Source organism: Lonchura striata, chromosome 3 (genome assembly GCF_050655825.1).
Source record: "Lonchura striata isolate lonStrDom1 chromosome 3, ASM5065582v1, whole genome shotgun sequence".
In the NCBI taxonomy this organism is placed as follows: domain Eukaryota; kingdom Metazoa; phylum Chordata; class Aves; order Passeriformes; family Estrildidae; genus Lonchura; species Lonchura striata.
The window spans coordinates 46409035-46423303 of NC_140705.1; the positions used below are offsets into that span (position 1 = coordinate 46409035).

Here is a 14269-nt window from a genome sequence, read left to right on the forward strand (position 1 = left end):
TGTGACAAGCTCAAGAATTTTTGCTCTTTTTTTTTCCTTTGAAAACCAGAAAACCAGCCCCAAACAGAAAATAATGTGGCATGGAGTTTCCTCTGAATTGGAGACACACAGGTTCAAAATCTCTCCCTTTTTTTCACAGCAGAGATAACTATGCTACCCATTTGATCATGTGAAACTATTCAATAATAAATTCCAGTTGTTTTTTCTCAATTTATTTCCTAAATAAATAGTTTTTCATCGGGCATGTGGCCCAATGAACTTGAGACTCTCACAGATTTGCCTTCTGCTCTAATCACTAAGCAAAAATCAAGGCACTATTTTGGCCAAATAAGTCAAGGGGCAGTCTCAGCCTGCCCGTGCAGCCTGAGGGCCAATATTCAGTGAGAGGATGATAGAAGGTGAAAACTGCATCTGACATCTCGTAATCATGCTATTCTCTATGCATATGGAAAGTGTTGAAACATTGTGATGTGAAGCTTGAATAATAAATGGAACAGAATACAGATTACTGTTCAAACTTCAGTAGCATCAAAAGGTGCAAGGGAAACAGCTGGCAAGTACAGATACTTATTTACTTTTGACACAAATAGGTACTCTGGGACCCTCCTTGCTTCTTTGCTTAGCTATTAGAAGTATCTTTCCATCTGATTTCTACCAAGTAGTAATCAGTGATATTGGACCTCTGCTCATGCAACTTTCTCAGTTTATACAAGCCTTGAAATGGGATGGTCAGGGTTCTGATAAATAACCGCAGCCCATTGTCATTGTCTGGTTCCAAGGAAGCAAGGCTGCATTGAGACAAAACTTTAACAGGAATAAAGTTCCCTTCAGCTCAACTGTCAAAATTAGCTCTGTGTGAACTCTTGCACAAATCAAAACTGAGAACAGCACAAATTCCCAATTCAGAGCCTGCTTGCTTTCTCAGGAGTTGGAAGGCTGTCTGCTGCATGATTACCTGAGGGATCCTAGCCCTGTAACATTTACAGTAATTCTTGGGAAAGGGGTTGTTTCCTTGTGAGTTGTTGAGACATGAGAAAGCTTCCACTCTGGTGAAGAATAATGATGTTTAGATTAAAAACTTGCCTCCCACTGAAAATATCAACCTTGTCCTGGCAAAATTTATATCCACAAACACATACCTATAGATCTTGGTAACATAGGGTTCATAATAGAGGAAGCTAGCTTTTGTCCTATAGGACTGGATTCTTCAAGTCCACTGAGAAAAAAGATTTTATTTGCAATAGACATCTACTACAAGAAGCAGGCATAACTCTGCACAGAAACCAATTTTTTTTCTAAGAGCATAGGACTGGAAGAAATTATTTTTCTTACTGGTTAATGTCCTAGGGCCTCTAAGCCACTGCCTCATATCATCAACCAATTTTTCATGATGCCTGTGATGGTAGTTCTACACATCAGGAGCCAGAGTGAGCATGGGCAGCCACCTGTGCACACCCTGCTATCTTGTGTTCATGTGGTGGCAGCCCTCACTCACCTGAGCTGTGCTGTCTCCTGGCTAGTAGCTTTCACAATACTTCAAGAGCCCTGTAGACTTCTCCACTTACATGTGTGATGGAGTTAAAATGGGCACAAGCCGAAGGAGGTTTCTCTGAAGATGAGAAATGGCTTTTTCACTAAAAAGTGAAAGTGACAGGGCACTGGCACAGGTTTCCCAGAGAAGTGATGGAGTCTAAATCCTTAGAGATATTTAAAAGCCATACATACATATTCCTGGGAAATCACATCTGGGTGGCCCTACATGAGCTTGGGGGCTTGGACCAGATGACCTCCAGAGGTCCCTTCTCTGGAGACTCTTCTGGGATTTTGTAAAAGTTTCAAAAGTTATCAGCAGGATAGACTGATAGGCAGACATGCAATTCCTCTCAGCAACTCCATGCCTTGTTTTCATATGGTAAGTGGGGTGGAAACTTAAAAGTCTTTTGCAGAAGAGCTGTTAGGATGAAAAAGGTAGTTTCAAAAGTACTGATATATAGAGATATTGAAATTATTTTTTCAAGGAAAGATATTTTTAGTAGTGTTTGTTTTTGGCTTTATGGCACTGAAGATAAGCTAATTTTCCCTCAAGATAGGCAATTTGCCTGCAAGTGCCACTGAAATTAATGCGTACATATATTATTAACTTGATATGATTAACTTACTAACTTTTATAGTAAACCCTTTCTGAACTATATTCACTGTGCACTCTAGAGCTTGTGCTTACTTGTACAAAGTAATTGTCATTTGTGTTTTTTGATCAACAAATGTAAGCAAGAGACTAATAGCATCAATAATGCCATACTAAAGAACAGGTGTTTTATATAGAAATCTATTTTACATATGCAGTGTTGAGGGAATAAAGATATTTATTTCACTTTACAGAAATTTTTACTTTTCATTTTTTTACACACAGAACTTAAAAAAAAAGAAAAAACATCGTAAAGATATCTTTGAGCCAGCTGCATCTGGAATGTCACAAGAAATCTAGATCCTTAATATGTTTTTTAATTTTAAGATATTAAAATAAGAACTGAAAGCCTTTGACATTAACTGCAGGTGAAGCCAATCACTTAAGTACTTACAATTCACTAAATCAAATAATACGCAATAAGTGGAAATTGCAATGCAGATTTTCCCTGTCTTCCATGCCTTTCTGAGCACAACAATCATTTGGTGGTACCTTAAACATTGACAAGACAATGTTTTTTGTTTTGGTTTCATCTCATCCTGAGATCAGCTCTGTTGGTCAGAACATGGTGCTAATACCGCCATGGTCATGGCTGCTCCATGTAGGGCCATAGACTTTGAGTTGGACTCGGTGATCCTTGTTGTGTCCCTTCAGATTCAGTCATTTTGTGTAATGTTAGGTTTTCTCCTGAAACTTGAAGACAGTTCATTAACCCTCAAAACCTACTCACAATGCAAACATGACAATTGGTGTTGCAAAGCTGTTGCAGAAAATGTTCACGCTTCACAAAACTATGGGCTTCGGTTTGGTTACTCACCTATAATGCAGATTGTGAACTACCTGAACCTATCTCATCTTCAGGACTTTCTTGGATGTATCTAAAAAAGCCACTGAAGCCCTTTTTTCCTCTTGTTAAATGTTCGTGGCTGTAGAAGTGTGTAATATCTTTGGCAAACAGGAGAAGAAGAATTTAAGCAATTTGGACAAAATATAACCGATGTGACTATGAGTTTCTGAGCCTGGGCTAATGAATCACTTTTAGATGTTAAGCCACTACTATGTTTCAGTGTCCATCTTTTTTGATTCTATTTGTTTTTATTTGATTCCTTTTTTTCATATAGTTTGTGACAGCAAAGCTGTTTGGTAACATATTTTTATGTGTAACACTGGGCCTTATGTGTTTTTAATTTATTTTTCTTTCTCTACTTGTAGCTGTAAAAGCAGAATAAGAATTACTTCCCTCAGAAGAAGAAATTATTATTTCAGTTTGTAGTCCAGGAATAAATGAAACAAAGTTTTTGTCAAACCACTGCAAGCAGCGCATAAATAAAAGTATGGCTGCAGCTGTCCACTTGCTATTAAGAAAAAAGCATATTTCTGGGGGCAAGGCAACAGGACCTGAAAAACTCTGCTGCTTCTGTACCTGCTCAACATAAATGACTTAATCAGCTAGAGTTGTTTCCCAAAAGAGATTGCAAAAGGCATTCATACTTGAGTTCATTAAAGGAAAAAATACACTTTTTTCTGTTACTTCCTTTCAAAATATCCAAATGATTTTGTGCTCTTTTGAGGATTTCTATTCTGAGTACACAGTTGAATTCAGCGTCCTTCTTTCTTTGAGGTGAATTCCTGACTTCCCAGGTCACCACAACATAGAGTGCTGGCACCCAACCTTAATGCCAAACATGCACTCAGAGACAAGTTTTGCTTTCCATTTCTGTTATGTTTTATGTGATTCCCAGGTAGCCATGGAGAATTTTTCCAAACATATGGTCTCGTTATGGGTGCAAGCCAAAGTGTATGAAAAGCTGTGCAGACACTCCCACTGATATTCATGGTCCTGTTCCATTTGCTGCACCTGAGGAGCCATCCATGCTCACCACTTCTGCAATTCCAGGAAATGCTGAAGTCATTTACCATTTATATTAATATGCATCAAATGTAAGGAAAATGGTGTATCTAAATTGCCAAAAATATATTATGTGGTTGGTTGTAAAAGTAGGTGGCAGGCACAGCAAATGTGCTGTATTCCAGTTTTACTAGGGTGCCATTTCCCCCTCCCTCTTCAAGGAAAGTAGCATTAAGCTTTAATAAATTGATATAATCTATAATTAAAATATCAGACCAGATTGGCTCCTGAATATATTACTTGCCCAGGGATAGGTTCATTGATGTGGTGACTGAGATCATTCTGCCTTTTGAACATAGAAGGATTATTTTCTACTTCAGAAGCCTGATTTTCAATAAGACTTCCACTACTAAGTCACTTGAATATTTCTGAAAAAGGTATACCACCTCTCTCTTTTGGAAAGGAAAACACTGGAGGAAACCATATTTTCTAAGAACACAGCTAATTAAAAGGCATGGGAGTGAAAACAAACAAATAAAACTTAATACAGATTTAGACTAAATAGAAGTGTTGGGATTGAGTTTCTCTCTGGATGAAACCCCTGCTGGTGTCAGTCAGCTTAGAGCAGGAGTGAATCTATCCCATGGTTTCTGGTTAATGTACACAAGCAGGAGAGACTTGTGGAAACACACAAGGGAAACACTCAGAAAGGCCATTGTAGACTGCTAATGAGATAAATGTCCCTGATGTCTCCTGATAGCCCATGGGGGAAATAAGACTTCTCCAGAGGGTGATTCAGAGTGAGTGTAGCAGAATCTGGTCCTTTCTCTGGAGAATCCTCTTTATTCCCAGGGACTGCAGGCATTGTTCCACTAGTCCTAAAGTTGCTTTTGGAAATGCCCACTAAAAAGCACAGGCAAGGAACTGATAGAAAATCAAAAGTCAAAGACAACAGTTTCAAAACATTACTTCTGAAGAGAAATCAAATCACAGTACACTTTACTGAGCTGTAGTGCCATACCCAAGGCAGGCTCAGAGGGTAGGAGGAGCTCTATCTTCTCCTTAAATGGTCTCACTCAGAGAGTAGACAGTTTCCTAGCAGAAATCTCAGTATTTTCCACTTGCTAAATCTCAAGTTTAAGTTTCCAAAATAGTAGACTCTCTGCTGTAGCTAATTCTTACACACTTGGCAGTCTTTAGTCCCAGAGTGGCTGCTACTCTCACTTCTCCACAACCACCTCCACTTCTGAAAAGATGTTGCCTCTCTTTGAGCATCTGCTCTGCATTTGTCCACTCAGAAGGTTCTTCCATATTGTTTTGGTTTTCCATAGCAATTGGCCCTTTGGTGAGATGACTCAGATAAATTATATAATCAGGGTTTCCTGGAAATTGCAGGACTCCATGGTTCGTCCCCTTCCATCTGTTTTCCGGAGTTCTACCAGACTTAGAAAACAAGTCATGAGAATAAAGCAGTGTGGTAGCTACCACCAAGGGCCCCTGGCATCTTCTACTCCATCTCAGCTAGAGGTTAAATTATGCAATACTTTGCATTAAATTATGCAAATTAATACATTAAATGATGCAATACTTTTTTCCATGTTACTGTATGACATCAGTTTTCTTGCAATCATGAAAACAAATCAAAACCAATTTTCCCTCTTTTCTCATTAAGACATGCACTACATATTTAAGATTGTCTCTTGAGAAAATGTTATGAACAAATATTACAGAATATACAACAGATGTTTATGGCCTCTAATTCCAAGCAAGTTCCAGCCTGGAAACTCAATTGTGGCACATTTACACTGATTTCAGGGGAGCTTTGCCCAGATGAATGTTGCCAGTTCCAATCCAGATTTGTTTCTGTACTTTTTAACATTTACATTAAGTACAGATGGACTCAAACAGAATCCAAATCTAAATTAAAGTTTCAATTACCTGTTGACAAATGCTCAATTTTTTCTTGCATCTAAAAAGGAAGTGGTAGATAATGAAGCAAATGTGTTTCAGAACTGCTCAGGGCTGTCTCAAATTTTACTAGATGTTGCTGGGGCTCATTGTTTTTTGTAAGGGTGACATTTCTATAATCCCTCTTGCCTAAAAGGGGTGCACAGTAAAAGTTTCTTTCTTTGTTGCTGAGAAAAAGAAACCTAAACCCAGTAATTCCTACATTCTATTTAAATATATGGTCACTAAAGGAGAAGAAGAGCAGTCTATTATAAAACTTCAGACATCCTCAGTGTTAAAACACCTCTCTGACAAATCTTATCTGTTAAGGGGCAGATGGCTAGAGTACAAAAGGATGTGGCTTAGATTTCTCTTACCAATATAAGCATTTTTCCATTTACATGTAAAAATTGTATATGTTCTTGCCTGCTTGAAATATAACAACACAATTATCTAACAGAAAGGAGGGATTTTCTGTACAAAGCATGCTGTAGAGTGATCTTGAAGTCAAACGACATTACAGACTGAAATGAGATGGAAATAATGAAAACAGAAGCAACAGGTTGTTTGCCTTTTCCAGAAACCTTCCACTGGCAGCTCCAAATCAGAGCTTTAAAAAAAAGTCTGATGTAAAAGTAATAACAAGATCAAGATTTTGATTTCTTTAATTTGATCCATTTTACAGAATTATTTTTTCTTTTTTCCTCATTAGAATGTAACTACTTCTGGAGATTTGTTTCTTCAAGCCACTTTTAGAATGTATTTTACAGCTAGTGGTGTCAAATCTGTTCTCTGTTTGTTCGAGTTACAGAAGACTGTGATCTATGGATAGTTAATTCCATTTCTCAACCAATTCTGTAAGAATGTGACATTCATGAATGGCCTACCTCCAAGTGCACAGGCACCTGTAGATGTCTTTAAATGCAATGAATAACACATCACATCTGGAATAAGAAAACAGAAAATGCATGGATGGCTACAGCTCACAGAGTGCAGTTAATTAAGTAGATGAAGAAACCTCCATAGTTTCCACTGCTTTTCTATGTGCTCTATTTTTGCGAAGCAGGTTATACAAGCACTCTGAAATTCAGTTTCTGTTGATAAGTTCCTAAAAAACTCATGCTAAAACTAGTAATTATTATTAGCATGAAAAAAGCCACACTGGGTCACAGCTGAAGTTCATCAAACTCATTACCCTGTGTTAGCAGTTGTTAATGACTTACGTGGGGAGCACCTGTAAAAAATGAGGAACTCATAAGCCAAATAAGCTTTCTCCCAGAAGAGAGAAGGAAGCTGACTACAAAGGGAGTGATGGTGAGGGGAAGACAACTTAAGGCATCCTCTCTGTAATTCTGGGAGGATGCCTTAAGGGGGTTTCAGGAATAATGAAAGAGAGAGAAAGAGATAAAGGGACTGACCCCCTGACCCTGCATAGGACCCTATATAACTGGACTGCATGGACGCCTATAATTCCCTGCAATGTCCCAGTCTCAGCTGACACCCTTCATGAAACAAAACTCTTCAAGTTTTCCTTCTGTCTCAGTCTTTCTTCACTTTCTGTAATGTCCCACCTCCTAAAATCATGCTGTTTCTCCCATTCCTTTCTTCTTCCTTCACCAATGTATCTTTGCAATTCACTCTGATGTCACCACAAAATTCATTTTTTTGCCTCAGGAATGCACATAAGTAAGTTTCTTTGCTTTTTTTTTTTTTTGTGTTTTTTTTTTTTTTTTTTTTTTTTTTTTGTTTTGTTTTTGTTTTGTTTTTGTTTTGTTTTTGTTTTCTTCCCCCTCCTCCCACTTCCCAGCCTTCAGGACATGAAAATTGTTAAACATGAGCTGGTTTTGAGAACAAGGATGTTTGCAGCAAACCTTCCTCTGATTACCTTTCCTTGCTAATATTTTTTCAGTGAGGTCTCAGGTGCTTGAACTAGAGCAGGCTGAAAGGTGATGAAAGTGGAAGAGAAGTTACCTTTTTCAATCAAAATTCTGCTGTAATTTACATTAATTTTCTGAGCAAAGAGCTGAGGTCATGACAGATAGATGATAGTATTTTCCAGCTATGGTTTGGCTTATTTATATCAGTTGGAGTAGGATTTTAAACTGTTTCAAATCAGTGTAGTAGAGAAGATTTCTTTCCTTTCTTCTAGAATATGCATTAAAATCTGGGAGAATTTTTTGCAATAATAATGGATAACAAGTGATTGAACCACAAACCAGTAATTTTACTGATTTAATAGTTAGAGAAATTATTTGATGAAATTTCATAAACTTGAATGACAGAGGATGACAAAGATTTTCAATATCCTAGCAATGAAAATTTTAGAGACTTTTTTTCAACCAGTGTTTCATTTCATAGTCCTGATTTTGGAGCAAATGCTGAGTGTCACTTGTGCTAATTGCAATAGCTATTTCAGTTTGCTGGATTGAAGCCTGAACTGGTACGATCTTCAGGGAAAGGTGATGATTTTATGTCCCAGAACCACAGAATTGTTGTTGGTGGAAAGGACCGTCTGATTCAACCCATCACTTCAAGCAAGGATGCCTACTGACAGCAGGATGATATTCAGATAGATTTTTAAGATCTTCAACAGTGTAAACTGCACCACCCCTTGAGGTAAGCTATGCCAGGGCTCAGCCATCCTCACAGTAAAAAAGTTCTTTCTGTCATTTAGAGTGAACCTCCTGTGTTTCAGTTTGTGTCCACTGCCTCTGGTCCTGTCACTGGGCACTCTGAAAAGAGCCTGGCTCTCTGCTCTGTGCACCATCTTTTCAGGTATTTATATACATGATATGATCCCTCCTGACTTTTCTCCAGGAGAATAACTAGGTTTTAGGCACCAGAGCAGAACTGGAGAAACCCAAGGACATCTTTATTTGAATGTAAGTATTTGAAAAGCCTCAGACTTCTACTTGTCTGCAATGTGGGTAATTCATGTTTTGGTTTTTTGTTTTTACATCTTAAATCTGTTGATTTTTATCTATGTATTGGATAGTCTATCTGGAGACCTCTGTCAGATGATTAATTCCTTAGAAAAATAATACTAACATAAATTTGTTGAGAAATATGAGGAGAATTAGGTCCATGATAGAAAAAAAAAGTCTACATTTAATTAAAGTGTTATGAACACCTAAGTCATCAATAATTGTAGAGCTTTCTCTATACAGATAAGAGTTGAGATATTGCATAGGTACAATGGCAAGCTATACAGTCCCTCCACTTCCTACATCTAGTGAACTGTGATTTTTTTTATGGAGAGAATTAAGTGACACTTCTTGTGTGCTTGATTTTTGTCTTAATCAAAAGTGTCAAATGCAATAGCTAACAGAGGCATTTTTGCCTTTACTTTTCATAGGTGCTGATCACTCTTCCAGTTGCTAATATTTGCAAATTATTTTACATGAATAAAATTAATTTTATTTCTATCCATTTTAGAATCAGAGAATCATGGAATCATAGAATATGCTGAGTTCAAAGGGACCCATCAAGACCATTGAGTCCAACTCCTGGCGCTCACTGCACAACACCAACCCAAGAATCACAGTGTGTATCTGTCCAAATGGTTCTTAAACTCTGCCAAAGCTGGTGACCATGTTCCTGGGGTGGCTGTTCAGTGCTCACCCTCTGGGTGAAGAGCCTTCTCCTGATATCCAACTTAACCCTCCCCTGACTCAGCTTCAGGCCACTCCCTCATGTCCAGGCACAGGTCACCAAAGAGATCAGTGTCTGCCGCTGCTCTTCCCCTGAGGAGGAAGTTGCAGACTGCAATGGGGTGTCCCCTCAGCCTGCTCTCCTCCAGGATGAACAGACCAAGTGACCTCAGACACTCTTCTTATGGCTTGCCCTCCAGACCTTCACCATCCTCGTGGCCCTCCTTTGGATGCTCTCCAATAGCTTAATGTCTTTTTTTCATTGTGGTGCCCAAATGTGCACACAAGACACAAGGTGGATTTAATTGAATTTAGTCAAAATTTTGAGGCGGATTAATAGGTGATTCCCTGAGCTGACTTTCCTCATGATAAAAATCAGGCTGGGTCTTGTTTCTTAAAATTATTATTTGGTTTGTTGATTCTAATTTCTTAGATCAAGGTTATATTATTTTAAATTCTTTAGAACAAGAGAATCCTTGTACAAATAGGACATGAAGTTGTTATTAATCCCAGGCACATTACCCAAACATGTGCATGAATAAATCAGTAGCTGCATGTTTGTGCACGCACACTCTTTTATTTTCCCTTTCTTTTTAGGATTAATTCTCTTCTACTCAATTGGTTTATGTTGTTTCAATATTTTAGTTGATTGCTATAGAGAAGGCTGTAAATATACACAACGGGTTTGCCAGGTACAAGAAATACATGCATGCTCATTTTCTAAGGCAGTGTTTTCTACAGAGTCTTGGTAGACAAATTGCAAATGCCAACAACACAAATGCAAAGTGATGTGCTTTTTGCTGCTGCCTTTTTGAGGAAAATGAGGGTCTTATTTATTTATTTCTCCATTTATTAATACAGTATCTGCAAAGCACCTGCAATGGCAGCTTCTTCGACAGCCTGACTGGCACCCTGGTTTCTATGGCAACTGGAGAAAAGGGAACTTAGTGAAATGAAAGCGGTGAATGCCTCAGCTTTACTGGTAGCAGGGGAAAATATAAAGGAGGCCTCATTTACATTCTGGTGCATAAATCAGCTAAGTGATGTTTCCTGTATAATTTCTGGTGGTTTGAAGCCGCACATTCATGGGGGGTTTATTTTTTTTTATTGGGGAAAAACTGAAATTCATCACAGCAGTTTATCAGTAAAAATTTGTGATGGTGGGGGAGGGTGGGAAATACAGTTGAGCAAACAGAATATTGAGCTAATTGTTCTGTCTGCTCTAAAAGTAAAACAATGGATTATTAAATTATCATTGCTAAAACAAGGGAGTTTAGAAAGTTTTCTTCATCTGTGACAAAAATATGTTAAGTTGAGGAAACATCTGCAATGCTAAGTGACCCATTTCTAAACAAACAGTTTAAGAAAAGGAAGAAATCTAAATGCAAAGCTCCTTTTAGTATCTTAGACAATTTCTTTGACAATAACACATTCCAAGGGGATGTGCAAATTCTCTGATTGTAAGACTTCTGCCCTTTGGTTTATTGCTTCCCTCCATACAAACAGGGCCTTAATCCTGAGGCTTTGAAGTGTATTCACACTTACAAGAGTGGCAGCTAAGGAACATCAAAGTTCCTTACAAATAATAATAAAAAAGGTATTTTTTATGTAGAATTAATGAATACCTTTGTTCCTAAAGTGTTTTAAAGGAAAATTATTTTATTTTCAGAGAAGTATCTTAATTTTATAATTCATCTATTAATTTGTGAAAAATCAGCTTAAAACAAAAATAGAAGTTATCCAAGATCCTCAAAACACTTTCATGGCTTTCATTTTAGACTGCCCATTAAGCATATGCCCAAACCCAGTCAGAAGTCCAAAACTGATTATTAGTCCACTATTGCCACCTTTTCAAGATGAGGATTAGGTCTGGCAGGGTAAATCCAGGATTCTTGTAGAATCTGGGAGAACCAGGCACAGATGAACCTGGGGGTGCAACAGGCCAAAGGTTACCTCAGCTATTCCCAAGTTGAAGGTGGCTCTCTGAGGCTGCCAGGCTGCAGGCAGGAAAGGGAACAAGTTCATGTGGGCTGCAAAGTTCAGTGTCTTTATCTCTTCTCTGACCCATAAGTACACACTGAAGTAGAAGTGACCTCCTTTACCAAGGGTTTTTTGGCAAAAGAAATTAAATTCTGATATTTTTCAGTATGTGTTGAATTCATCAAGACAAGTTCCAATGATTCCATTAGAAAACATGCCAAGATTTTATAGCTTTAATGTTAAGCAAGATTATTTCATCTCAATTTTGTGACATTTGACTTTTATTTAAAACCAGTTTACTGGAATCATGAGATTGCATGAACATGGCTGCTTTAAAAATTTTTAAAAGAAGCTTAAATATCTTGGTTTGCAAACATGAAACCTAAAGACCTTGAAAACATGAGGTAAATAACAAGAAGAAAAAAAATAGAATAAATGCATCTTGCCTTTGAAGATAAAAGCATGAATGTTTTTGAAAGCATTCGGAGTCCATTTTATCATGCATGGCTGCAGAGGATTAACTTATCAAGGAAGAGCTACTAGACTGTTTGGGGATTCTTGAGAGAGTTTATAATTTTGTTTTTCTGTGTGAATACACGGAAAATATAAAAATACTCAGTACATGCTTGATTACATCACTATTGTACAGTAATATAAACCCTATTGATTTATTTGCAGGGATACCTTTCATTTTGGGTATAAAAATGCTCTGATAGATATCAGCAAAGAGCAGATGGCTTCACAAAAGACGTTTGAAAGCTGCCTCCCTCCTGCCAGAAGCTTTTCACACTCTCACTTTGTCTGGCTTCAGTGGGATTCCTCGGTGGGAGAGAGCTGTCTCTGTGCCTCTGCTGCTGGTTGAAGAAGACTCACACAACCAGTTCTGCAGTGATCAGAGCATTTGCTCAATTCCAGTGGCTACAGCCCTTTAGGAAGACCACCTCCCAGCAACTACCTTTGGAAGGATATATATTCAAAGCATTTGAGCTGGATAGATAACTAGTGTGTTATCTATGTGTTGGCAGTGCCTAAGCTGCAGGGGATGGCTCTCAGCACATAGCTGGAGCTCAGGGACTCCAGCAGGGCAGCCTCCAGTCATTGATGTGGCAGCAGAGCAAGGGCGGAATGGTCACACAGAAGTGCCTGGAAGTTTTTTGGTATGACTGCTGGTGAGAGTGGATTTTTAACAGGTTGACCCAGGTCCAGGCCAAATCCAGTCTGGTCCAGTCCAAATCCAATCTGCTCCTGTCTTCACCAAATGAACTGTGACAGATGGCAGAGATCTCACAATGCCTCTTCCAGTTAGAGGACCTTTCTGGGTCATGACACTAAGCAGAGTGACACTGGAGTCTAGAAAATGTAAGTGTGAAAAAAAAAAAAAAAAAAAAAAAATCCATAGCCTGGAGGACTTTTTGGTCATAGTCACTGTGTGATGAAGCAAACTGCCAAAACCAGACTTAGCCCTGTTATTTATGTTTTTTGGGGAACTACAAAATAAACTTTTCTGCCTGCTTGTGCTGTAAACACGGATTTTCCAAAGATTTTTCATTTTTATGTTGAAATGCTCCAAATATTAACAGGCATAGTACCACCATTATTTTACATGTTTAAGATAGCTTTTACTAAATTTTGCAATTGCAGAACTTTGATTTTAGTGCATGGGCACCACAGATAAACTGTCCTATTTGACAAATAATTGCAATGATATTCAAGCAGTTAAGTATTTTCCCAGCTCTTCTACTGCTACAACAATAGGAAAACAGCATAATACAAGTGTTGATGGACTAATTGGAGGGTTTATTTTTTTTCTGGAGAAAGAAGGATATTTTTCGTTAAGATATTACTAGTAGAAGGAACTCATTACTCTCATTCTTGAATGCTGTAGCTCTAAACAGCTACAATATGCTCTAAAAAGAAAGAAAGAAAACCTCTTTTGCTTTCCTCTAAACAGGAAGGATTTTTCCTAAGACTTTGGGAGTTTATGGAAATAATAAGAAGCTAGAGAATAATTAATTTTTTTAAAATTAAACATATAGTGATGGTGTGACCATCCATGTATTAAATGATGGGCCTTCTCAATAAAGGCAGCCACAGGCACTCTGCTTAAATAGCTCTACAAAATGTGTTTGCTTCCTTCTTCTAAGTGGGATAGACAAACCTATTTCTAAACTGGAGGTCCCCGACATTAAAGACACAACACTTCTTTCATAACTTTTATATTTCTTTAATTTTTACTTTTCTTGGAGAAAACAGAGATAGTCTATGGTGTTGGGACAACCTGAATTTTCAAAGTGGGAAGAGTGAAAGCTGTGCCAATGCAACACAAAATGCAATTATCTGCTGCGAGTGGATGGGTGATGTGGTATGCACAAACACACAGTGCCATGGAAAGGTGTTTTTTACTTGACCAGCCTTGCTTTTGAGTGATGTGGCTCTGACAAGCTGCAATCTCATCATGTTCACCTGGTGTGAGTCATTCCACCTTTCTTTTTTAATGTTATTTCTTACTCTATTAGAAGCTACAGAATCTCCCTCTCTTACTGCATCTACAACTTCATAATCTTGCACTGAATTCCCTCAGTGTTTTTATTCACCAAATAACAGTGCATTGTGCTTCCACATATTTACTCAGTATCTTATTTTAAACATTCTGCTGGG

General features: G+C 38.0%; 1 long non-coding RNA gene across 2 annotated transcripts; it reads left to right on the forward strand.

The window, feature by feature from the left end:
• The first annotated feature begins 256 nt into the window (after positions 1–256).
• Positions 257–13721, forward strand: LOC146767883 (uncharacterized). 2 transcript variants are annotated; one of them, XR_014953717.1, is made up of 6 exons: positions 257–7667; positions 8389–8597; positions 8677–8756; positions 9417–9524; positions 10493–10592; positions 12290–13721. It is a non-coding gene; the product is annotated as an uncharacterized LOC146767883 (long non-coding RNA). The 2 variants fall into 2 exon arrangements; XR_014953716.1 differs by having other exon boundaries at positions 260–7667; positions 10493–13721.
• The last annotated feature ends 548 nt before the right edge of the window (positions 13722–14269 follow it).